The sequence below is a fragment of the Rattus rattus genome, chromosome 14, assembly GCF_011064425.1.
Source record: "Rattus rattus isolate New Zealand chromosome 14, Rrattus_CSIRO_v1, whole genome shotgun sequence".
NCBI lineage: Eukaryota > Metazoa > Chordata > Mammalia > Rodentia > Muridae > Rattus > Rattus rattus.
Genome location: NC_046167.1, coordinates 70,500,481 through 70,526,154, shown reverse-complemented (window position 1 = coordinate 70,526,154; position 25,674 = coordinate 70,500,481). Strand labels below are relative to the sequence as shown.

The following is a 25,674-nucleotide window of genomic DNA, read 5'->3' as shown; positions in this document are numbered from 1 at the left end:
ATACTCCACATCACTGGGGGCTGAGTTTACTCATCCTCTGGGTTATGTTTGTCTTGCAAGATCTCACATTTCCTCTGCACTTCTTGTTCATCATGGTTGTTGAGCCTGGTGCTACCACCATCACAGACCAGAGTAAGCCCCTGCACATAGCTCAAATGGGCCAGGTCCCTCTGGACTCAGTTATGAGAGAGGTGAGAGAAGTGAGTGTATTAGTTAACTTGCTCACCATTACAACAAAATATCTGAAAGAGGCAACTGAAGAAAGGAAGGCTCCTTTTGGCTCACAGCTCAGTAGGGAATCAGTGCTATAGGAACACAGTGGCACATTGTATCTACAGTCAAGAAGCAGAGCTAAATGGACTCTGGTGCTTATACTGATGTCTCCCCTCCTCCCTCTTCTTCAGGCTAGGATCTCTGGGACATCCATGGGATGGCGTAGAGCATTCAATGGGAGGAGCCTTTCTTCCTTAGTTAAATCTCTCTGGAAATGTCCCCCCGGTGTGTTTCCAAGGTAATACAAAAATCCTAGCAAGTTAGCAATGAAGATCAACTGTAGCAGAAAGCAACAGTCAGGGAGCATAGCTTACCTACTCACCATTCCGCTGCCTGTCTTGTAATAGTGGAGTTATTTCTGAACTTTCTTATAGGGATGGAATAAAAGAGAATTCATCAGCGTAGAGGCTGAATACTGATTTTATATGCCTGGTGCTGCTTCATCTACTGAGAGATTGACACATCTATCCTAGTAGCTTCTGTTGGGGTATTCCTTGACAGAATGCAGACTGTCCCTCCATCATCTATGAGGAACTCTCTAGTGAATTAAATGCTCCCACGAGAGTATGCACCACTATGCATCCTCCAGGTATTGGAGTGTGACACTAAGCTGTCATTCTCTCTGGATTTCTGACAAGCACTTCAAACTAGAGATAAATCCTTGCAGAAGCACCCGCCTAGCCTTTACATCTCAAACTGTCTTAGGTTTCTGTCACTGTGATAAAACGCCAGGGCCAAAATTAACTTTGGGAAGAAAGGATTTATCCCATTATACAGCTTATAGTCCATCATCCAGAGAGGTCAAGGCACTCAGTCAAGACAGAAACAGAACCAGAGGCCGTGGAGCAATGCTTGTTTGCCATGGCTTGCTCAGCCCTAGTTCATACAGCACCTAGGACCACCAGCCCACGGGTAGCACCACCCACACTGAACTGAGCCCTCCCACATTAATCACCAATCAAGGAAATGAGCCTCAGACTTGCCTACAGGGCAATCGGGTGGGGTCATGGTTCCTCAGTTGAGGTTCCCTCTTCCCAAAGGACCGTAACTCGTGTCAAGTTGACATAAAACTAAGCAACACACTGGCCAATGATCCAATGTGAAGATTCTTCCCACCATCCACCTCACATAACCTTCAGGGAAGGAATTGTGTAACGCTTGCAGATGGAGCTACAGCAGCGATGGGTGGTCCCACCCTGGGACCTACCCTGAGACTGACCCTGGCTGTGATTGCATGTTCTGACCCCAGGTGCTCAGCACTAATATGAGGAGCATAAATCTGCCTCTGACTGGGGCTATTGGCATCTAAGCAGGCCCAGAGCAGCACCAGAAGATCCAATAGCCACTGGACAAACGAAGCCAAGAGTCTCTGTGTAAAGGTTCTAGTAGAGTCTTGTTGGCTCTACAGAACGGCCAATCTCTGCTGCAGCCTCTTAACTCCATAATGAACTCGAGACAGTTCTGGAAAATAGAGAGGAACTCTGGCCTGGCTTGTTCCAGGGTTCTTCATAAAAGCATCTCATAGGGTGGATTTGGACAGCCAGTTTTAGTTTTCCAACCCAGGGACTGTTGTATTGCAGGGCCCCTTTGTAAGGCGATTTGCCTTCTTTTAGTCAATGGGTAGATGACCTGAACTCAATCTGTAGACTGAACTGTGTCTTAGAATGGGTGGCTGTCTTCATTCAGTACCTTATGCACCTTGGTTTCCTTGCTTTAGAAATCAACTTTCTTGGCTACCATAATCTAGCTGCTCCAGGGACCTGGGGTCTGTGTAACCTCTCCACAGTTCTCTGCAGGTACAGCACTGGCTTCCATTCTCAACCTATCTTTAGTCCTGCGAATGGCTCGCCTCTGACCTTTGACAGCTAAGCCCCATTACCTGTTCACAGGATCCTGTCATTCCCATGGCCACAGGAAGTTCCTCTCAGTGACAGTGTCTCCCTCATCCAGGCTCTTCAGTGGAACCCTGGATTGGTGACTTCCCCAGCCTCGCTTAGCTCATCTACTTCTCCAAGCCTCCTGATGTCTCTAGGGGATGGAGTACTTCCCTAGCACCATTAGGTCCCGGGATGCACATGCTTACTTCGTTTTTAATGATTCGTGTTTGATAGATCCTCCAGATACTTCTACTCCAGTTTCTTCCCTCTAACACAAGCAACCCATGAAACGTAAGTCCTTTGTGTATCCCTGGCGCTAAGCTGCTAAATGTCCCCCCTACTCTGACATGTGCTAAAAAGTATTATCTCTGGTTTATACTATGGTGTCCCTGATCAAGTCTTGTTTCTGGAGACAGAACCTAGAATTCCTGGTGAATCCCCACTGACCCTAACTAAGACAGTTTGAGATGGTGAATCCCCACTGATCTGCCAGTATCAAGAAAATAGGGCCTTTCTTTAATGCTCCACTCTGGGAGCAGGTTCTGATAAAAGATGGCTAACACTTGGATCTCAGGAAGAAGAGCAGCCTCTTATCCAAGACAGTGTTTTTTGAATGAGAGAGGTTGTGGGGAGGACTGTGCAATGAGCCACCATCAGCCCATGCTCTGGGAAGTGGAGGGTGAAGGCTGCCATCCCGAAAGGCGGCAACTGGGATGCTTCAGTGTTCATAGGAAGGCACAGCGAGCTCTTGACTTCCTCTGCAGAGCTCTGCCTCCAGATGGTGCTTGGACTGACCAGAACTATACTGACCCGAACTGGGAGGCTCTGAGGGCCAAGGGGATGGAACACAGATGTGAGGACAATAGAGTGGAAATCCTATAGTCATCCTCTGAGTCTATTGAGCTTCTTAATCAACATTGCTGGGGTCGCAAGGCCCGTTTTAAATCAATCTGAGCAGGTTTTTCTCTTTCCTTAAGAGGATGCCATTGTGACCGATACACTACTCAAAAATTGAATTTATGGAACTTTCCAGGAACTGATGGAGGGGACGGAAGAAGAATGGGTGTAACTGATTGGATTTTTTTTTCCCTGCATGGTCCTGCTATTTCAAAATATATATACAGGGTTTAATGAAAGACGGGAGGTATTACGGAAATGTATTAGCGTTCGTCTCTCTCTGTTTTGTTTGTACTGACCTCCCCAGTAGTCCACGGAAGCATTCAATTGCTTCAGCAGTCTTTAGCTCTGCTGCCCTATTGACAGGAAGAACGGGGCAGCTGGCTCTACAGCCAGGCACCCTCTGATAAGGCCAGGGGCTTTCAGTTCTTATTTTTAGATTTCCATTAAAAGCCGGGTGCAGACTGCAAAACATTCACGTTCAGCATTAGCTAGAACTGAAGAGAAAAAGATACAACTGAGAGTAAAATCCGCCCTTCAAGTAGCCAGAGGTGGGGGGCGGGGGGGGCAGGAATGTCTGCAGAGTAGTGCATAGACACACACAGCCAGCTGTTCTTCATAAGGTGACAAGCCAGTGAGGGGCACAGACAGTTGGCATGTTGAGAGGAGGAGGCTGGGAAATTTAGAATCACAGAGTATTATTTGTTTGACAGTGTGCCCAAGCAGAAATGACATCGTGCTTGGTGCTGTTTTGATGGGCTAGTGAGCCTCAGTGGTACCCCTGCCTCTTTGTCTACTAACTGGTGACCATGAGCCATATATATATATGTATGTATGTGTATGTGTATGTATATATATATATATATATATATATATATCCCAAACATAACAATAATAAAATAAATCATATGCTATAATAAATACTTTTATTCCAGGCCACTATTAAGTAAAATAATGGTATCTGGAACATAATCATTGTGACGTCATTGAAGATGTCTACCGGATTACTAATGAGTGGGTAACCACCTCAACTTGGGTCCACTGGGCACGACGGTAAATCACGTTCCAGACAGGGGAAAAGGGTTCTTCGAGCTTTGGTATGTTACTAAAAACAATATGCAATTGAAAGTTTATGATTTTTTTTTTCCTAGATCTTTTCCACCTAATATTTTCAGACCACAATTGCCCGCAGGCAAACGAACCCGTAGAAAGGGAAACCACGGACAAGGGGCGCTACTATATTCAAATTCCTTCTCTTCCTGCTCCCTGAATGTGCATGAAATCCAACTTCCCGGTGAGAAAACTGAGACTCCATTAGCACCTCATAAGCTGGAGAATTTAAGGCTCCATGCAAGGGCAAGAGTTCCCATTAGGCTGCTGGGAAATTAAATACGAATCCACTTTACCTCAGACCAGCACTACACTGTAGATACAGCTTTCTCTTCCTTGCAGGCTGCAGTTTGATTGGACCAACTCTTCATGGGCATCAAGCTTGATTCTTCATGGTCATGAAATTTGTCTTCTCCACCGTTCAGTCCTCTAGAAGAGAACCTTTCTCAAGACCTCACAATGGGAAGTGACTTGTAGTTAGCAGGCTGCCGTTTGTCTCATTATGTATATGTGTATGGTTATGAAGGCCAGCAGATCATATAGCTATAGTTCGTTGGGGGATGGGTTCTGTGCACTGTGTTTTCAGATACTGATTCCCATGCCCAGACAGCTGGCAGCAGTCTAGATGAAGGCCAGGTCAAGCATCTCTGGTCTCAATGTCATGTAAAAATTGTTTTCCATCACTTCTGATTTGTTAGTAAAAGAGCCGGTCAGCCAATGAGCTGGGCAGAAGAAATAGGGTGGGACTCCCGATCCTAGTCATGGGACCCTAGAAAGTAATGGAAGAGTAAAGGTGAAGGAAGAGAAGAGGATGTGGAGAAACCAATGGATGGACCAGGAGGATTCTCCATGGGATCGCAATGAGAGAGCAGCCATGAGGACACACATGGGCCAGAGCAAGCCAGGGCAAGACTCAGAAAGGACCGTTTGACTACATAGTGGCAGCCTAGTTCCAATCCAGCCTAGTAGATTGCAATCTGCTCAGCTATTAGTGCATGCAGCTGTTAATAAGATCACCAGGTCTTGGTGTCTTTATTCAGTAGCTAAAATGGGCTAAGAGGGTGTAGAAACGCCCTTCAGTTATTTGGAAGTGAAGAGGGCGTAGAAGGCTCCTCAGAGAACTACATTTACAATAGTTCTTTGTCTTTCATCGTTTTCTTCTTTTTTTTTTTCTTCTTGTATTTTTGAGACAGGGCCTCTCACTGGACCTAGAACTTATTAAGCAGGCTAGGTTAGGTGACCAGTAAGCCCCAGAGATCTGTCTTTGACTTGCCAGGGCTAACAGGTGTTTACCATCATGCCCCACTTGATTCCTTTTCTCTTTCTCTCTCTCTCTCTCTCTCCCTCCTCCTCCTCCCTCCTCCTCTTTCCTCCCTCCTTTCCTTTCTTTCTTTTTCTTTCTTTCTTTCTTTCTTTTCTTTCTTTCTTTCTTTTCTGTTTTCGTTTTTGTACACAGGAGGTTCTGGGGATCGAACTCAGGTTTTACAGACTTTCCCAGTTCCTTTGATGTGTTTTAAATGGTGCTTCCTATGATAGATGATAGCATGTCATTTTAAAAAGTCTTTGGCACTTCATAAATAGTTAAATACCACGACGAAAAATGAAAGCAACCAATCCCTGCACCTTACTCTGAACTATGGTGGATATGATGATGTCTTGGTGCTGGATACAGGCTCACAGCACAGGACTGGCAGGTGATAAAGCCAGTACTCTACAGGTGGTCCTCAGCTTGCATGGGGCACCGTCCTTCTAAACCCATCGTAAGTTGAAAGGAATGGATGTCGAAACAGCACGACTCTACCCTGTGGAGCATCATAACCAAGCAACTCTGTGCACTGGAGAATGTGAGATGGTCACCCTCCTGGCCCTGTGCTTGGCTACGATGTCAGCTGGTTGCTGCTGCAGCTACTGCTGGGTATCATGAATGAGGATGGCACTGTGTACTGAAAGGTTCAGAGAGCGCCAAACTTAGAATTCACAGCACGGTTTCTGCTGGGGGAGCCCCACTTTCATACTCACATTTGAGTGAAAGATCATAAGCCAAGCCATATCTTCAGTCAGGCACCATGTGTGTGGCACCCAGTGGTGACCGAGGGCTTAGATAAATGGGAACAGTCTGAGATTATCTGTCTTCCGTTATGCTTGCAAGCTCTCGTCACAAGACATTGGGGTGAAATTCATGGAATGTCATTCAGTGGTGTGTTCTGTCTGATGGCACAGAACAACCGATCCCATCTACAGGAAGGGGTGGCCACTTTCAGAGAGCTGGGTCGAGTCCTCAGGAAGCACGTGGAGCTCTTTGTCTACCTGCAGTCCCGTTGAGCTTCCTAGGTTCCTCTCTGAGGACATTTGTAGCCAGCAGAGCTGTGTTACTTCCAACCAGCTGACCCAGCTGTACGCTATATCCACCCCCCCCATCTTATTGCCCTACCTTGCCAAATGCCACCTGGAGTGTCTACGGCCCCATGGGAAACCTTCCAAATGTGTTTTCCATCTATCTACCGCAGCAAGAGGTAACTTTACAACCTGAGGCAAGGCGTGTCACATGTTAAATTTGCTTAGGAAAGCAATCACGTCCAGTGTAAACCTGGGCTCTGTTGGACGGATAGGCCATGCCCTTGAGAGCTGCTCTCTGATGTCAACCTTTCTGTGGGAGAGTCGTGAAGGCTCAGAGAGACACACATCAGAGAATGGATCACCAAGGTAGAGAACAGGGAGAGGGGACATTGTTTACCCAGAAGCGTCAGCGATCCATGAAGCAACGGACTTGATGTTGCAGTGTTCTTAAAGAGACCCCCAAAGACTGCAAGAGTTCACTCTAGTCAAGAAAGAGACAGCCACACGCCTAAAGAAAGGAGCTACCAGGTACCAACCACTAACATGTGCTTAGAGGGAAGCAAAAGATTCACCTGCCCGCCCCAGATTTCCCAATTCCAGCGTGGGGTTAAAGAAAAGTAGCCATGGGAACAGAGGGACATCAGGCTCACCGGAATACATGAGATGATGGGGAACTGGAACCCTTGGAGGCTCTCTGTGTTTTATGGGATGACTTGTGTTTGCTTGACGTCCAGTCTGTGACGCACCAACGGAATCTCTTAATATTTCTTGCTTAATATTTTTGAACCACAGAACACCAACGTGACCGACATACTTCAGAATCTGAAAGCCAAGGGTTCAGAGGTGAGATGTAAGGTTTACTTTAGGTCAATTTGACCGGAACACACGGCACCAAGATAACCAAACAGTATTTCCAGGTGTGCCTGACAGGCGTCTGATCTTTCTAGATGTTAGCAATGGACCTGATGGACTGAGTAAAGCAGAATGACCTTCCAGTGGTACCCTTCACCCAGTCCTAGAACCTGGGCAGAACAGAAAGCCAGTAGCTTCTGGCCTAGGGTGTGTTTTCTTTTCTTTGACTGGAACTCACACCATCACCTCCCTTGGTTCTCAGACCTTTAGCCCCACCACAACCGCATCGTCTGCTCTTCCTGGTCTCCTACTTGCAGATGCCAGATACTATCGATATCGTAACCTCTATAGCATGCGAATCCATTCTTCATCCCCCTCCTTTAACCCTAGAGCATCTTTATGGAGTCTCCAGACCGGCTGGACTGGTAAATACCATCTGCCTGAAATGGCTCCCCCGATCTGGGAATCCTTTGAGTGGGACAAAAATGAGGATACAGTCAGAAAAGAATGGTCTCTGAGGAGATTTCAGTTCACACCTCATCATGCTGGAGGGGAAAGCAGGCATCGATCAGAATCTGCACCAGCTGCCCACTGGGTAACCAGAGTGAAGTCAGCAGCAGCAGGAAGATCAGAGATGTGTGTTAGGGGTCTCATGAGGTCTTGCTTCAAGTCTTAGGATGGATAAGTGACAAGTCCCACCAACCCTGTCTTACATGCAGCAGAATGTGCCCTGATCACTGTTAGCCCCTGCAGAGCGTTTCAAGTTAGCTTCCAAACATATGTTCCAGAAGGAGTAAAATAGTATAAATATACATTTTCTATTTCTTTTTCCTGTCACTGTGACAAAATACTCTGGGAAATACAAATTAGAGGGAAAAGGACTTATTCTAGATCACTGTTGAAGGCACAGTTCATCCTTCATGGCAGGGAACTCGGGGCACCAGGGCTTGACTGGGGCAGTTGGTCATAAAACAGCCTCAGTCAGAAAACACAGAGAGGCAAACTCATGCTCCTGTTCAGCCTTCTTCATTTTATAAAGTACAGGATTCCCTGTCCAGGGGATGGTCCCACCCACAACTAATAAGGCCTTCCCACACGTCAATTAATATAATACCACGCGGTTATGCCCAGAGGCTAGTTTCTGGGTTATTATAGATTCTGTCCACAACTAACACCACCAGGGGTAAGCTTACCACATGGAAAACCGACTCTTCTCTAAAAGCCATCAACTATTAATAGGTTCTTGGTTAGAGCTGGGAGCTCAGGAGTCCCTTCCCCCCTCTCTGCTAGAATGTTGACTAGCTTGATCTTGTGTGGGTAAGCACAGCTGTGGTGAGTTCCTGACTGCAGGGGTCCTGTCTTATTTAATCTGAGCACCCCAGTAACATGTATTCTCTCCACTCTGGCTACTTAGAAGTTTCTGCATTAACCACCATCCAGCGTACTAAGAAATGCTCTCATGGGTTTTGAGAGCTGCACTCGTCGATGGGTAGAGACACAAATTTAAAAAGTAGTTTGGTTCCATGTTTATTTAGAAACACAATAGTAGTAGATTCACCTTGGGGGTCTGTGAACTTCCCAACTAGGGGCTCTCTGCCAAGTTTTCCAATACTGGGAATGCATTTCCTTTTTCAGAGCAGAACCTGGGTCTAACCCGAAAATGGCTGGTTATTCTCGTAATATTCCTATTACCCTCCGGCCTGTCTTGCAATACGGGTTGTTATTTTAGGTTCAGAACTGCATGAGACTTGTAGATTTCTGCCTCCCGGCAGCTTGCACAGCACTTCCTGGTACTAGGAAAGCCAGCAGGGGGGGAGCTTCTTCTTGGTCAATACCAACTTGATTTCTCCATGTCCTGTGGCCAACGCGTGTGGTGTCTTCAGCAATAGGGTCTTCCCGTAAGGCTTCCATGATGGTGTGGTGGGCACTCCACTCACGGAGCCAGTTCAGTGCCTCCACCCCCACCCCCACCCCAGTTTCAGATAAGAACGCTCATTTCTGAGCTTTACATGTTTTTCAAGATGGTGAGTTATGATGGAGGATCAAGAGCAATGGGAGTGGTCTGTATTGTTTAGGGAGTGTCTTTGGGACACCCCTGAAAGACATCTTTGTGGGAAATGTAGGCCTCTTTTTATATTGGCAACCCATGGCTTTTGGGAATAGCATCATTCTCCATGTAGGGTAACTCCAATCTCACACACACACACACACACACACACACACACACACACACACACACACACACACACACACACACAGAATATAGATTCTTAAAGCAGAATCCGAACCTTCTGAGTGAAATCGGGAGCACATGCTCACACATGCTTGCATTTTCTCATCAGAAAATACAAATCCTTATCACCCAAGGACTCCAGGACCCAGCACTGCTCAGCCTTAGCCCTTGTGCTCACTTCCCAGCAAGCCCTTGGAGAAGCATGGCACGACCAGATGATACCACGAACGCTACACAGTGTGTGGTGTAGACCCTGGACTGAGCATGCTGTGTAGGATACCCTGCTTTAATCCTGAGTTAGGACCGTCCCTGATGCCTTCTGCAGATGGGGAAACAAAACCTTTGATTTCCCCCAAGGTCTAGCGTAAGTCCCAGGCAGTGAGGCTTACAATCAGCAAGCATACTTCCTTAACACCCATCCCACTTGTTTCCTCCTTGGAATAGACTGCTTCCTGGCAAGCAAACACCAGAGCGTCATTGTCCTGTAGTCTGAAATCAGAAAGAGCCACTACCATGCAAAGGCTCGTCTCATATTCATGCTCAGCTTTGAATGGACCGTTTCCATTCTGTGATTTTACTGCAGCTGGCACATTGTTGTCTTGTCTTAACAGCTCTCTTCTAGGAATACTTCATTCCCGGCCACATTCCCTCAAAGGAGCAGCTAAGAGGGAGATCTGTGCTCATCCCCGGGCCCTGAGTTGGAGAACATTTCTTAGGGTTGCTGTCCTTTTTCTTATTATTTGTCCTCTTTACATTCCAACCCAGTGTGCCTGCACTTTTCACAGTATTAGCAAGAAAGGAAATAGCTCACCTCAGCTTATAAAGCCAGTAAAACCCAGAAACAAAATGTTCTCATCACAAACGGGAGAGGGCCAGTGGGCCTGGCACCTACGTAAAAGCCAGGTGTGGCAGCATGTATCTGTGCTTCAGTGCTGGGGGCAGAAATGGTGGGGGGATGCTGGGGGTGGTGGGCACCTGTCATCCAGTTTAGCCTGAATGACAAACTCCAAGTCCAGAGAGAGAGAGACCCAACCTCAATAACAAGGTAGAGAGTGTTAGAGGAAGATACCTGATGTCAACTTGTGGCCTCCACATGCACATGCACATGCAAAGGTGTGTGTGTGTGTGTGTATGTGTGTGTGTGTGTGTGTGTCTGTGTGTGTGTGTACACACATACACAAAGAGGAAGGTGAGTAAAAACCTTGTTTAGGGAAGTATTTATATGAAGGTACAAAGCAAGGGGAGACAAAATTCTACAGCTCATTGTCAAACTAACTCCCAAGGATAACCTAGCTGTACACCAGAAATATGGGAATTGAATATGCACCAGTATAAAATAAATAAATAAGAAAGCTTTCAATATCTCCATAGATTATTAGAAGCAATGACAGTTGATCTAATTTTTTAGCTCCAATCCAACCTGATGGAGAGAACCACACCCTCCCCCAGAGGCTATTTTCTCAGGTGAATATAGGTTGTGTCAAGTTGACAGTTCTGCTCACTGTAAGACCTGTGTCAGTCTTGCCTTTGCTGATGATCGTTAGACACAGGACAGAGACATCCAGAGGAAATGGGATGCTGGCCTTTGAAATGAAAAAGGGAGCTTGGGTTGTATAGTCTGAGCTACACAGCGGTCTTTTCGATCACAAAATAGTAAGTCTGCCAATAGAGACGAGGCAGAGAGAGAAGCCCATATCTCCAACAGCTCCGAGTACAAACTGGGGACAAGGTAATGACGTTCCTTCTGATATTGGTATTTAGGAGTACCACAGTGAGTGATGCACAAGCCATCGTCACAACTGCTATCAAGGAAGGCTGAATGCACAAAGCTTTCAGTCAACCTGGATGTCTACTCAGAAAACTTGAGAAACTTAAAAAGAAATCCATTGGAACTAGTAGAACACGTGGTATTCAGTGAAACAGGCAAATTGAAGAGAACTGTAATCAGGACTGTTCACCCTCACTGCAACCTGCCTTTGTTTGGATTCTCTTAGGGACGCACCACCGCATGTGTCTGATCACATGATTTGATTGAGAAGGTTTGACCCTGAAGGAGGGTGGCATCATCCCACGAAGGCTGAAGTCCTAGACTGAATAAACAGAAAAAAATGAACTAATGTTAGCATCTATCTCTCTCTGCTTTCTGATGGCCGAGGCGATTTGACCGGCTGTCTCACACTCCTGCTGTGCCTTCTCCACCATGATGGACTGTACCCTGTGAGTCGATAGACCCTTCTTCCCTCAAGTTAGTCTTGTTAGGTATTTCATTACAGTAGTGCAAAATGTCACGAATAAACAAGTTTAATCAAAATATATGTTCAAAAGAATCCTATTCATAGGATTCAAATAGAGCCTAGCTTTCAAATAAAGTTCCCGTGGATAACACCGGAATCCATACAGAGCGTTACAAAATACCCGAGCATCCGCTAACACTTGTAAGGGTATGTGGCTCTTTGCTCTGATGATCATGACCCCTGTGGCACCCTGAGCTTCCTCTTCTGCTCTGTGCTGTCTGGTTCAGTGACCTGGGTTGTGGTTCATAAGAACTTTTATGGGTTCTCCTAAAGTATCCCCAAGGGGATATAGCACAGAGAGGTACCACTGCCTATATCCTACAGCCTACAGCCTACAGCCTACAGCCTACAGCCTACAGCCTACAGGTGCCTACAACCCCCTAATTGGAGCATAGCTCTGTCCAATTCACTGAGCCCAGGATCTGGGGAGGTCAACATCCTCATGTTATAGGAAAACAGGTGAGGTTCCACACAAGGGTTCATGGATGGTGACCACAGACACGGGACTGGAACAGACATGGCTTTGCTTGTTCCCTGCCCTGTGAGAGCTATTGTATCCAGACTGTAGTCCCATGCGTAGCACATATAGGAGTTACCAGCACAAGGCTGAGTTTTTCATCTGAGCTGTGCACCGGCTCCTGCTCCCTGTGTTTTTCTCCAGGATTCTAGATGGAGTCCCTTGTCACACGATGGGGTCCCCTGCATAGCTCAGCGGTTCGCTGATGCTGTCTTGAGATTAAATATTCTTTCAAAGAGAACTTGCAGTCTTGTCTTTGCACAGCAGCACTCTGAGTTCTCTGGGTTACGGGAAGACAGTGGAAGGTCCTAGAGATTTCTGGCATATTCTGTAATACACCAAAGAAATCTAGAGGGAGAAATGAGGTGAGATGTTGGGGTTGGGTGGTTCTCTGTAGCTGAGAAAGATAGAGAAAAGGGTTCTTCCAAAACACTTCCTCCCACTGTGTGATGGCCATTCTTGGATATCAGTTTGACTATGTCTGGAAAAAAACTACAATCCAGGAATGAAGGGAATACCTGGGAGACATTATTTTTGCTTGGGTGAATCTGCTTCTAGTCCAGACCTTTGAAGTGGAAAGATACTCACCTTTGATCTGGATCTTGAGGCGGGAGGACACAACTATAGTCTGGGCCACACCTGCTGGAAGCCTTTATAAGTTTCATGGAAGAAGGAAGCTTTTGTTCTTTGCCTGCTTGCTCTTGCCTTGCTAGCAAGTCCATTTAGCATTAGAGCCTGCTTCTCTGGAACACTAGCATCTACTGAGGACCAATTGAGACATTGGAAACTGAGCAACTATTGGGTTCTTGGGCTTTCCATTCAGTCTGCTACTGTTGAATTAACTGGATCATAGTCTGTAAGTGATTCTAATAAATTACACACACACACACACACACACACACACACACACACACACAGAGGGGGGCAGACAGGAAGAGAGAGGTTCATTCTACAAATTCTGCTACTCTGGAGAACCCTAACTAATTCACCCTGTCTGGGAACTGTCCGTCTGTTTGGTCCTTGCCACCAAAGTCAGGCATGGTAGTACATGCTTTTAATCCCAGCATTCAGGAGGCAAAGGCAGATTGATCTTTATGCACTTGAGGCCCATCTGGCCCACAGTGAGTTCTAAGTCAGCTAAGACTTTAAATCAAAAAAAAAAAATGAACAAACAGAACAATAACAAAACAAACCTTTCCAAGAACGCGAGTCCTTTCTGCGTTTATCCAGGGCTGGATCTCTCGTGCCTGGAAGAAAGAGCCCCAAATCCCATTCAGGCATCTTTCCTTTCCTTTAGGTATTTAAGCTTGTCCCAGAGACACACAGTCCAGGCTTCTCAGGATCTCCACTGTGGACCTGTAACTAGTGCCCCAGGGGCTTCGGCCCACCCCCACCCTAGCAAACACGTGCAGAGATGGACACTCCCATTCATCTGAGGCTTACTCTAGTTCTCTAATTTCAATTTCCTGAAGAAGGAAAGAGACCACGAGACCCTCAGTCTACCCTCTTGTGCATAGCTAAGGTCTACACCCATCCGATTAGCAGCCCAGCCATGCACTCTTTGGTGTGAGAGCCCTGTCAGCCAAGGGAGACGGAGCCTGAGAGGCTCTTTCTCCCGGCCAATTGAACTCCGAGACCCCTGCAGCTGCAGGTCCTGAGACATAGGACTCTTTAGCTCCATACCATGAATCTAGGGGTTTGTCGCTCTCCACTGACCCATCTCCCAAGGCCCCTGTAGTCTTGTACAAATCTCTGAAAGTTTGTGCCTGAGCCTGAAGGAGGCTGAGTAGTTCTGCCTGGACCTTGTAAGTTGTTTTATTTCCAGTGCCGGGGATTGAACTCAGGACCTCATGCAGGTGCTCTAAGGCCATCCTCAGCACCTAAGAGCCACAGATGTAAAGGACAGAGGGACCCTGGGTAGAGCACAGCATCCCAGGTCATCATTTCCCTCTGGCTTCTGTTGCTCTGACATCTGTACTTCTGGATCTGACTCTCACCCTCGTTATTTGGAGACCCGGCTTCCCCACATTTCCTCCAAGTCTCTCTGTAAGAGGAATGGACAGCACGAATCAGTAGGCCCACAGTGATAGGTCAGGAGATTGTGTGTCAGGTCTGCAAACAGTTTACTGATTTACATTCTGGGGTCTTTCAGGTCTTCTCTGAACACGTGTCGCTTTCACTTTGAGAAAGAAAACTGTACAGGCCGGCACCACTCAAGTTAAACCTTGTTAGGAAGCCCCAAGAGTACTCTAGGAGTGTGGGTCTTAAAGCCCCAAAGCCAGTGGAAGAACATGGGCTTTGAGCCAACCAAAATAATACATTTTGCTATTTTAAGTCTTTCCCCCATCTTCAGTATAGTGATGAGTGGTACTCAGATGAAGTTTTTGTTTACCAAAAGTTCCTCCCAGAATAGAAACTGCCCGCAATATTTTTCTTGGGGAGGACATTTAGTCGGCCATGGTGTTTAGAGCTAATGCTGCCTGTTCTACAAAGTAGAGCCCGGTGTCACCTCTGGACTCTGCCAGAGGAGGCAAGGACTTGGTTCCTAACCAACCTTGGGACTCTGAGCTCTCAGCTCTCTGGAATGCTTCAGTACCGCCTGGTCTAAGCGGGTGTTTTGTTTCTTTGGTTTGATTTGTTACTTACAGCTTGGGCAAACCTTCCGACTTCTTCCCTCCATGCTAGCAGAAGCCAGCAGAATGAGAATTACGACAGGGTCCCATGGCGAGGATAGAATTTCCAACAAGCCAGTCTTTGAGGAGGGTGACCCATCTAGAGGTGACAAATGGTCAGTCCCAAAGGCAGCAGCTGGCCCCACTGTAAATCCAGGTTCAGGGTCCTTTAAAACACACACCTGTTGCAGGGGAGTCCCTGCAGCAAGCCCACAGCTGTGGGTAGCGTTTGCAGCCCGCCTATGTCAACACGCATGGTGGGGCTGGTCAAAGGGCTGCGTGCCTGCGTGCGAGTCTGAGGACGAACGCGTTTTACGACAGCATCTGCTGCCCAGCAGAAAAACACTCCTTGTGATTTAATAGGATCGCTGCGAATCATAACAGCAAAACATTCATTTGGCAGAACCCACAGACTCTTACCCAGCTCTTGCCAGGTTTCTATGGTGATGATGTGCATTGTAAGTGCAGAACAAGCACTGATTCACGGTGTCCAGCAGAGGCGACAGTCTCCTCCACCCTCCTGCGTGCTTGCCACAGGCTGCAGTGGCTTCGATGCTAAGAGTGTACCCTGGAGTAAGATCTAGTCCCTTTGCATTCTCCATCCCCCAGAGAGGAGCAGATCATGCAGACACAAAGCAAACAGAGATGCTAGCAGGGCATTGGGCTGGACCAAATAAATGGTACCATCTATCTGTTCAGCTGCCGCTGGTCTACGCTCACTGTTCTTATCCTTGCCCTCCTTATTAACGTTGTTGGGGAAGCATACCGAAGCTCATGGGTGGAGATCATAGGACAACCTCCGCTGGTCCTATTAAACCACACAGGGCCTTTTTGTCTGAGACACTCTTATTGTTCCCTGCTGCACATTCCAAGGCTAGCCGGCCCTCAAGCCTCTGTGGATTCTTGTCTTGGTTTCCCATCTCACCGTAAGAAGGCTGGGCTCGCAGATGTGTGTGCTACCATGGTCATCTGGCCCCACCGAGGCACCTTCCAGTCCTGTTAGCATTTTTGCAAGGTTAATTTCCAGATGGAAAGCCGTATTAAGGAATTTCAGAGCCATTTCTATGTACGTTGTGATCCAGTCTAGGACAACCTTGCAAACAGGGTTAACAAATCCCTGCCAAGATCTGGTGTGTAACCATTCAGGTCTCATCTGCCACTTGCAAAATCCCGGGAAACTGGCTATTTTGTCTGGAAGAAGCAAGTGCTGGGCCAGCAGCAGACCCTGGTTAACAGCTCTGTTCCGGATACTATATGGCATCCCAGCCACGTGATGGGTTCTTAGCTTTGCTTCCAGGGCTTCCGTTGTGCGACAGCTACTATGGATTCTTCTCTGTCACAGATGGGTCCTGTATAGCTTCCGGGTCATCCCCGGCCTCTGAAACATCCCTGGATACCTCTGAAATATCTAATCACCAACATGACTTTATTAATAATAACACTAAAAGACCCATTTTTTATTTATTTTTTTTTTTAAAATGAAGTTCCTCTCTCTCTCCCTTATGCATCCTTAGCTCATCAGGGAAAAATGATTTTTAAACTGTTTATAAGCCATGCGGTTTACTTTGGCAGAGCCGTGTCTCAGAGCAGAGCTGGGCTGGTCACCCTGGGAAGACAGTCAGGCTGCTGAGGGTCTGAGGGAAACAGCGATCTGCGCCAGGCAGGGACATTTCCAGGCAAGGGGACTCTTGGACAGGACAGTGTTTGATCTCAGAAGGTCAGCCTTCATACGCACAGGCAGAGGGCAGGCTGACGTTACTCCCAGGTTTGAGCAAGGGCCTTCTAGGAAGCTGATCTGTTGTTTTGGGCAGGGACAACGGATCTTGATGTGCGTTGGGGGTAGGGTTTCCTGCTGCTGGGTTCTGACAGTTCCTGATATTTACACAAACGGGTCTTCAAATATTGGCCAACCTTAGCGTGAAGAGTGGATTTCAACCCCGCGGTGTCTGGAGGGATACAAAGTTGGGCAGAAGGCAGTCTCCACACTGTGGCAATCAGAGAAACTTGCTCTCTGCCCTTCTCTTCCCTGTAGAATTAAGAGTAAAGAATGAGGGCAGGTCCCAGCTAACACCTCCCTCCTCAGCTGCTCCCAAGTGACCCGCAACCACAAACCAAGTAAGAAATCGCTTTTCAATGTGAAAAAGAAACTTAAGAGCCCTCATTTACCACTCATTTCTTTTACAGAACTCTTTATGTCAAGGGACCAGAGACAATAACGCAGGCACGATCTACAGGACGAGAGGGTTAGGGCATGGGGCAGGGAGGGGATAGACCACAGTTGTCTACAGAAGTTACTTACTTACTATTGCTTTTCAAAAGCCAGCCAGGCCGAACAAATATCAACCAAAATTGTGAAACAGTAGGAAAGTAATCACCCCCAGATCTGTAGACACAGTAAACCAGGCTCCTACCAAAGAATGTTTTTTAAAACAAGCTTGTAAGTACAGGAGTTGCGGGGAAGGGGGGGGGGACTTACTAAAGCAGCTAGGAGATGGTCGGCTTTGCCCTCAAAACAAAACAAAATACCAACAATACCAGCACCACCAACAGCAACAAAATAACCCTGCAGACCTCAGAAGAGCCCCCAAGAAGTTGGCAGTACAAACACAGCTCCTTATAATGGAGCCAGGAGGGTAAGGGAGTGTTTGCCTTCTCAAAGTTTACACAGGAATTAAAGAGTTCCACTTTTGTATTCAGAGCTTAGGGGCTGGGATATTCTGACACTGTCCCCTGACCCCATGTGCCAGCCAGAGTTTCTCCCTTGGAGATTTGACACCAGGCCATGACCTTTCTGTGATTGCCCACAGTGACACCCAGATCCTTCTCAATCATCCTTGCTATCCGGTCAGAAAGACAAGTGGGAGGTCTCCCCAGTCCCCAAACACAGCTGTCCCCAGCCAGGTCAAAGCAAAAAGCTTGTTTCTGGGAACTCTTCTCACCTACAGGAAGGGACATGTGGTCTGCCTGACCACAGACCCTAAGTTCGCTGCATAACTCTGTGTGTGTGTGTGTGTGTGTGTGTGTGTGTGTGTGTGTGTGTGTTTCTGCATCCTGACCAACCATGTCCATTTTCTCGAAGATGACAGTGCTCTCTCAGCATTGTCCATTCTTACAAGGACGAAGAACCCACACAGGCTGTGAGGCCGGGGGAACGGTCCCAGCGCTTTCTGTCTGGATACCTCTCTCTAGATATTGCCAAACTTGCAGAGGCTGCTCTACATACCTCCCAAGAAGTCAGACCATTTGCCTGAAAGGCAGCCCACATACTCCATCAAACTCCATCAGATTTTATAACCCAGAGCCTTCAGAACCCCGCCTGCTGGGTCCAGTCCGGTGACTATGATCACCCCCCTGAGGGGCAGGACTATGCCGATCCTGGGGCTAGCTCGGCCTCCCTTTCCTTTGAGGCTCAGAGCTCTAGGATCAGTTTTAGCACACGCCACACATCAAAGGACACACAGTTCGGCACAGTCTGGTGAGGTGGAAGAGCTTCTGGACAAACCGGTTTTCTCTACAACAAAAACTTCATCCAAGGCAGATCAAAGAGAGATAGCATGTGTTTATGCTAGTCTGTGTGCACACACTATACGTGCACACAGGCACACGCAGATGTACGGATGGATGGGTGCCTGCTACCGATTTGCTGTTAAAGATGCCCCAGGTACAGGACGCTCCAGAGAGTGATCAGGCAAGCCCGTTTGTTACAGAGGTACAAAACCTTCCTGCTTTCCCATCAGCCCTTTCTGAAACCAAGCCTCCCTTCCCAGGGAATCATGGGGCTTAAGTTTACAGTCACTAGTGATCTGCTTTGCTCTGACTTCCGCTTCCCGCGAGTGCGTTCCTACCCAGTGGCTGTAGCTTTGCCTCCTTCTCACTTGTTTACTGTGGCTTATAAACCACCACGCTCCCATGACAGGTACATACATAGGTGCACACTGACAGATACACGCGTGTGTGCACCTCTGTCGTGACACATGTTGAACAACAACCAAACTCCCTCTCCATCCCACCTGCGTATCCACACACATGCAGTCATCTACCTGCATACCCCAGACATACCAACAGCTACCAACCTCCATTTTCACACATGCATGTATCCACAACACTCTTATATATACTCAGCCGATCACGTACCCATATATTCGCATATTCTCACTTAGTAATTATACACTCATGCACTGATCACACATACTTCTAAACAGCCACACACCTGTGTATCCACCAGTGTCAGCATACATCTCTATATATGACTACACACACTTCTGTATACATGCATAGACACCTCTTCACCCGAGAACTTCCGCAATTATACCCCATCATTGAGAGACACACTCTCTCGTGCACTCATTCACGCATCTGTACTCACACGCATGCTCTTGTGCACACACCTACTCCCAGCTCGAATCTCCTCTATCCCTCATTTCACCCAACCCCAACCAAATGCACCCTCCTCAGCCCATAGTTCCAAACAAGAGATCATCGGTTCCAATGACACAGTGGCCTCCGGAATGGGTCATAATCCAAGAGATGTCCCAATTGCTCCCAGGGATGGAGAAAGAGATCACATATCAGAGGCAGATCCCCTTCACCTTCTTGGTCTCCAGCAGACAAGAGGCGCCATATGAGTGACTTGTGTAAGCCTTCCATGAAAGACACGGACAGCCCGGCAGCCCATACCCGATGACCTGGTCTATCAAGTCAACCAAACTGTCATATGCTGTCTTTTAAAAGGGAACTACTTTCTTGGATACTCTTCCCACAGCAAAAATCAATCAATCAATCAATCAATCAATTGCATGTCACTAATGCAGTGAACGGATTCTACTAAACAGCCACGACGCCTTGCTCTGCTCCCCTCCCAGAGACTTTCCGTCTCACAACGTTCCACGTGTGACTAGTTAACCTTGTGGTGGTGTGACCACTCTTTCTTCCCTCCCTTTTGGTCAGTGGCCTCACAAGTGTCAGCTTGAAATCAGCAAGCATGGGCACGTGGAGGGATGGAAGTCAACAGCTGTGATCCTCGTCTCTTCCGTGAGCAGCAAAGCTCTGTTGTCACAGCCTGAGCGCGTGCAGCTGAGCAGGTCACATGATCAGGCCGCTCAGGCAGAGCCTGCACAGTACAAGCCTCAATCAGTCCCTGTCAGGGTTTGAGTGAGAATGGCTTCCCCTCAGCACATATGTTTAAACATTTGGCCCCCAACTGGTGGAACTGTTTGAGAAGGATTAGGAGGTGTGGCCTTGTTGGAAGAGATGTGGCAGGCTTTGATGTATCAAAAGACTTGTGGCAGTCAATTTGAGATAGTTTCTCTCTGCCTCCTGATTATAGATTAAGACGTGAGCTCTCAGCTGCTGCTCTGGGTACCTCCACCATCCCTTCACTGTGCCATCATGGACTCTAACCCTCTGGAACCATACACCCCCAAATTTCTTTTATGAACTGCTTCTGCACTCTAATCTGTTATGGACAGGGTTTGACCTATCCCTAATCCTCAGACTGTGAACTCTTGAGACCTATTGAGCAAAAGGACTTTTGTTAGTTCTAGCCCATGTCTTCCCATATTCTCTTAACCCTCTCTGTACTCCTTATACAGTCTGACAAGGTTTGAGGACTCACACTCAAGGTGACTGATGTCCCCTCCCCTTTCCCCCATGGCCCAGTATCCCTTGGCTACCTTTACAGTATCTTCACCAAGGAAATCCGGGCCTCTGTCCTGGAAGAGTCCAGCATAAGGTGCAGAAGGAATGGGACAGCCTGGGCTTGGAATTATCTCAATACTGCCATAGCACAAAGAATGCCTCCAGAAGGTGCTCTTCCTTGGTGCTGGAGGTAGAGTATTAGTAGTTCATGTACCTCAGACTCTGATGAGCATAGTCGTGACCCTCCTGCCTCCACATTCTAAGGATTATAGTATGCCCTATCATGCCCAGAATATGTGGTGCTAGGGAGCAAACCCAGGGCTTGGTGCATGCTAAGCAAGCGCTCTCTACAAACCAAGCCACACTCTCCGCCCTAATGATATTCTTTTAGGTCAAGATAACAGGCAGTTGTACGGGTTCCTGAGGGCGGCTCTTGGGCACACCGCCATAGTTAGAGACATGTAGAAAGGAACTCATAGTAATGTCGTAGGGAGGGGGAAACAGCCCTCAGGACAGTTCCAGGCACTTCTGCAATAGCTGGTCCCATCTCCATCACCTGTGAGTGATCAGGGTCCAAACATACTTCACCTTCAGAGGCCAGGGCTTCTCCCTCAGTGCTGCCCTCTCACTGGGAACACACATTTGAGCTGTTGTAGGGTTCCATCCATTACACTTTATTTAGTAAAGAAACCTAGTAGTCCAGGAAGAGGTGCGAGAGGATGACGGGGCTGCCTTGAGACCTCCAGAGGCTTTCTTACTGGGTAGCCACACTCGGTGGCTGAGGTACTTTGAGAACATAAGGCCTTGGGGCATTTTCCTGGAACAAGCAAATGGTGTTTTGTGCCTCGGCCTTGGTTCCTGCTCTCCAGGTGGGAGAGTGAGCAGATGAACCAGTTCTGCAGATGGGAACGCCCAAAGTAGGCTCCAAGTTCAACAACAGCTGCAGCCTGGAGACCATCATTAGACCCGTGCGCCCGAAGAGGCCTGAACTCCACAACCTGCTCCCAGAACAGGCGTGTGAGGCTGGCAGGGAGCTGCAGAGGGTGAACCTGTCAGGACACGACTGCTCGGAGTTCATACACACCAAGAGCCCCCAAGCTCAGTCTTTATTATCTCAACGGCAACAACACTGGCAGCTTGGTGGCTGCCTCCCCTCCAAGCGCCTCACACATTAAGTCGTTCGAGCTAACATGACCAGCCTCTTACCGCTCAAGTGAACCCAGATGGCCTTACGTGCTGCAGATGGGAAAACAGAGGTGGAGTTCCTGAATAGAAAATCCCTACTCTCATTACAATGACTCCGAATTTGGCCAGGCTGGGAGGCACATACTTAGGATCCCGGCACTCCTAAGTCTAAGGTAGGAAGATTGTGAGTTTTGGGTTAGCCTGGGCTAGATTGTAAATTAATAATAATTAATTATTTGCGAATATTATTTGTGCATCTAGTTGATTTCAACGTGTGGGTTGTGATTCCCCCAGAGGACTAGGACTCATTAATGCTAACATGAAAAGTCTTTTACCACTCAGCGCTAAGACAGATGGCCTTACAGGTCGGAGATGGGAAAACACAGGTGGGGTTCCTGAATAGAACATTGCTACTCTCATTACAATCAATTAATTAATAATTAATTAATTCTAGCTAGTTCTGGCCCTGCCTCAGAAATAAAATAATAAAGTCTTTGAGGTGTGAAATGCACTTGAAAGCTAACACTAGATATTTGGAAGGACTAGGATGAGGAGATGGCTAAACTAGCAAAGTGTTTGCTATGCAAACGTGAGGAGAGCTCACCTGTGACCCCAGCACTGGGGAGGCAGAGACGGGCACATTCACTCTCCAGACAGTCTAGCAAATGTGTGAGCTCCAGGCTGAGTGACAGACCATGTCGTAGAATCAAAGGTGGAGAGTCACTGAAGAATACCTGACATCCATCTCTGGCCTCTCTATGCATCTACACATGCGTACTTACACGCATGCATACACGCATGCACACAGGGACATGGGCACAGACACGAGAATTTTGGAAGCACTAATGCACAGTCAACACCCTCCAGACCCGGACTTTAGAAGGTAAGAGATAAGACTTCTGTTTTGGTGACACATTACTGCTTTTTTTTTTTTTTTAATCTAACAGGGACACAGTGACCCCTACACTGACTGTCTGATGCGAAGGCAAGCCATTCGAGCTTTCTTTCAGACCAATACTGCAGACCCCAGAAAGCCTGTCTTAAATCCCCTTGATTTTCTTCTTCATCCTTCCATCCGTCTTATCTCTCAACTCTCCAAGCCATGAACTCCTGTAAGAACAGGGCAGGTCTAGTTGGACACTGAAGTGTCACTCAGTGATATTCTCAAAGAGCATAGGTGATAAGGAAAAGCGATGTTAACAAGGTTTTAATTTTTAAAATGAATAGGATGACGTATTAACACGCACTTACTTGGGAAAGCCTAGGTTTGACCTCTTAGAATGCCGACAGGAGGGATAATCCTCCTTAAACCTGGAACCTCACGTACATTCCTGCCTTGTTATCCACTTAAGCCAGGAGCTCTCAACCTTCCTAACGCTGCCACCCTTTTAATACAGTTCCTCCTGTTGTGGTGACCCCCAACCATAAAATTATTTCATTGCTACTCCATAACTGTAATTTTGTTACTGTTATAACTAATATGTAGCGTATCTGATGTGGGAGCTCTGGGGCAGGGGGTGGGTGGGTGTCACAACCCTCAGTTTAAGAACCTCTAGGCCTTTGTAGACCCATGGAAATGTGGAGCCCTCCCATGTATACACATGGTGGAAAGGCGGAGTCAGATACTCTGACCAAGGTTGAATGCCCTCTTTCTGTGTCTGTCTGCCCTCACACCATACGTTGACAGGATGAACGGGCATGTGAAGTAGAAGGCATAGAGGCAGAGAGGCTTCTGGGACCTTAGCAAAGAGGGCCACTTCTAAGTCAGGAGAGGTAGAGAGAAAGGCTGGAGCCCAAAGGACCTTGAGTGGATAGAGTAATGTGTGAGCCAAGATCCTGGTGCCGGTGTGAAGCCTGGGTGAGCCATTTGGTTCCATTCCTCTAAGTAGGCAACTTTCCTACTAAGGTCTATGGGACAAAAGAGAGTAGAAGTTACCGTGGGCAGGTCGTACAGTAATTCCTCTGAGTGGAAACATTCCAAAACAGAGGCTGGAGGATCCTGGGACCCAGTCAATGAATTGCATGTGTCTCAGAAAGCAGAAAGGTGTAAGATTCTCATGCCCACCCCCACCCTCCCCAGCTTTATAGTCACAGTCCTCCGCTGGTGGGGGAGGAGCCTGGCCAGCGACCCCGAGAAGAGGAGATTCTCAAACACATGGTACTGCCTGCAAATTGTGCAGAGGCACCCGGAGATGTCATGGATGTAAGTAGTCATACAGAGGTGGGCTTTTCAGTGACCTTTGAGTCTCTCGTGCTCCTTTAAGTGACCTCTCCCTTGTACTCCTGAAGAGAGTACAACTGTGATACACCTCCCCAGGAAAAGTCTCACCCAACAGGGCCTTTAGGAGGTGGAACTTACTAAAAGATCTTGAGTCACTGAGAGTTTGGCCTACAGGGACTGGGGAACCCCTACCCTTCCATTCTTTCTCTTCTTCTCCCTCTTAGCATCAGGGCTCTGCATTGTACCTTGGACTGGGCCCTCCCAAAACATGAGCTCAACCTAACCTTTTGTTACATGGCCATTATGTTGGTGTTTTGTTACAGCGATGGAGAAACAGTTACTTTGTGTCCTCCACACAGCATGGGGTCCAGAAACTATGGTCAGCTCCTCCGCACACATAGATGAGATTGGATTTCTTACTATTTTGATGAGACATAAAATGTACTGCTGCTTGGTATGGGGACAAGAATGTGGCGTTTCTTGTATCTGAGCACAGTGGAGCGAATCAGTTATGATTAGATTCACCCACTTAAAACAGAAATGCGGATTCAGCAGGTTAAAGAAGGTAGGGAATATTTTTATCTCACATAAACAAGTCCTAAGAAGGCAGTCCTGGCTTGCTTCTGATGCTCCTTTCCAGCATTCTCAGTGAATGGCTTCCAACAAGGCAATCTTAGGGTTCAGGAAGACTACTGGTGCCCAGCCATCACCGATGCATTCCACAGAGACGACCAAGTCAGAGATCACAGGAAGTGAGTGGTGCGTCTCGCTGTTATTTCTGCTGCTTACATGTTCACGGCCAGCACTAAGCCCTGACCAGAGTCAGCTTCAATGGAGACCAAGAAATGGGGACTCTGGGCTCAAGGGTTCACCTAGCATGCTTCATGCTTGGAGCCCTGGGTTCAATCCCCAGTGTAACAGAGAGAGAGAGAGAGAGAGAGAGAGAGAGAGAGAGAGAGAGAGAGAGAGAGAGAGAGGCGGAGGAAGGGAGAGGGACAGGGAGGGAGAGGGAGGGAGAGAGTTGATTTTATGTAACAGATGATGATTAAAATTATTATTTGCAATAATGTAAGATTTTGTGTCTCGGGGAGGAGGGAAGACATCAGACATTGACTGGGCAAATACAATCTCTACCTCAGAGCACAGAATCAAAGGTTGGCAGTGGAATCCTCTTGCAAATGTTGGCACTCGGTTTCAGAAACTTCAGTCTGTAGACTAGAAGAAAAAATTATTTCAAAACTGCTTAAGCCAAGGTGTGCTTATTTAAAATGACAGCAACGTGCACTGAACTGCTGCCCAGTGGAAATGGCTTCACTGCTCACCTAGAGTTTCTCCAAGACTCCGTGGTCCTCCAGTGGTTGGAACTACCATGGACCCAGCCCACAGGCAGGGAAGCAAGGGCCAGGCACACTGGATAGCCGGTACTTAAGGGGAGATACTCTTCCTCAGTGATCGTAGCAATGGTTTGATCCACAGGGTGTTGGGGGTGTTTTAAAGAGGAAAACTACAGAAGAAAAGGATGAAGAAGGATATTTATGCTCAAGAAAGTTAACTGGGCCATCAATGATG

At 47.4% G+C, this 25,674-nt stretch overlaps 1 long non-coding RNA gene across 2 annotated transcripts; it reads right to left on the bottom strand.

The window, feature by feature from the left end:
- Positions 1–1,392: 1,392 nt before the first annotated feature.
- Positions 1,393–15,304, bottom strand: LOC116883997. Of its 2 annotated transcripts, none has more exons than XR_004385809.1 (3): positions 15,037–15,264; positions 7,067–7,316; positions 1,393–4,926 (listed from the first exon to the last, which is right to left on the bottom strand). It is a non-coding gene; the product is annotated as an uncharacterized LOC116883997 (long non-coding RNA). The 2 variants fall into 2 exon arrangements; XR_004385808.1 differs by having other exon boundaries at positions 4,088–4,926; positions 7,145–7,316; positions 15,037–15,304.
- Positions 15,305–25,674: the final 10,370 nt, after the last annotated feature.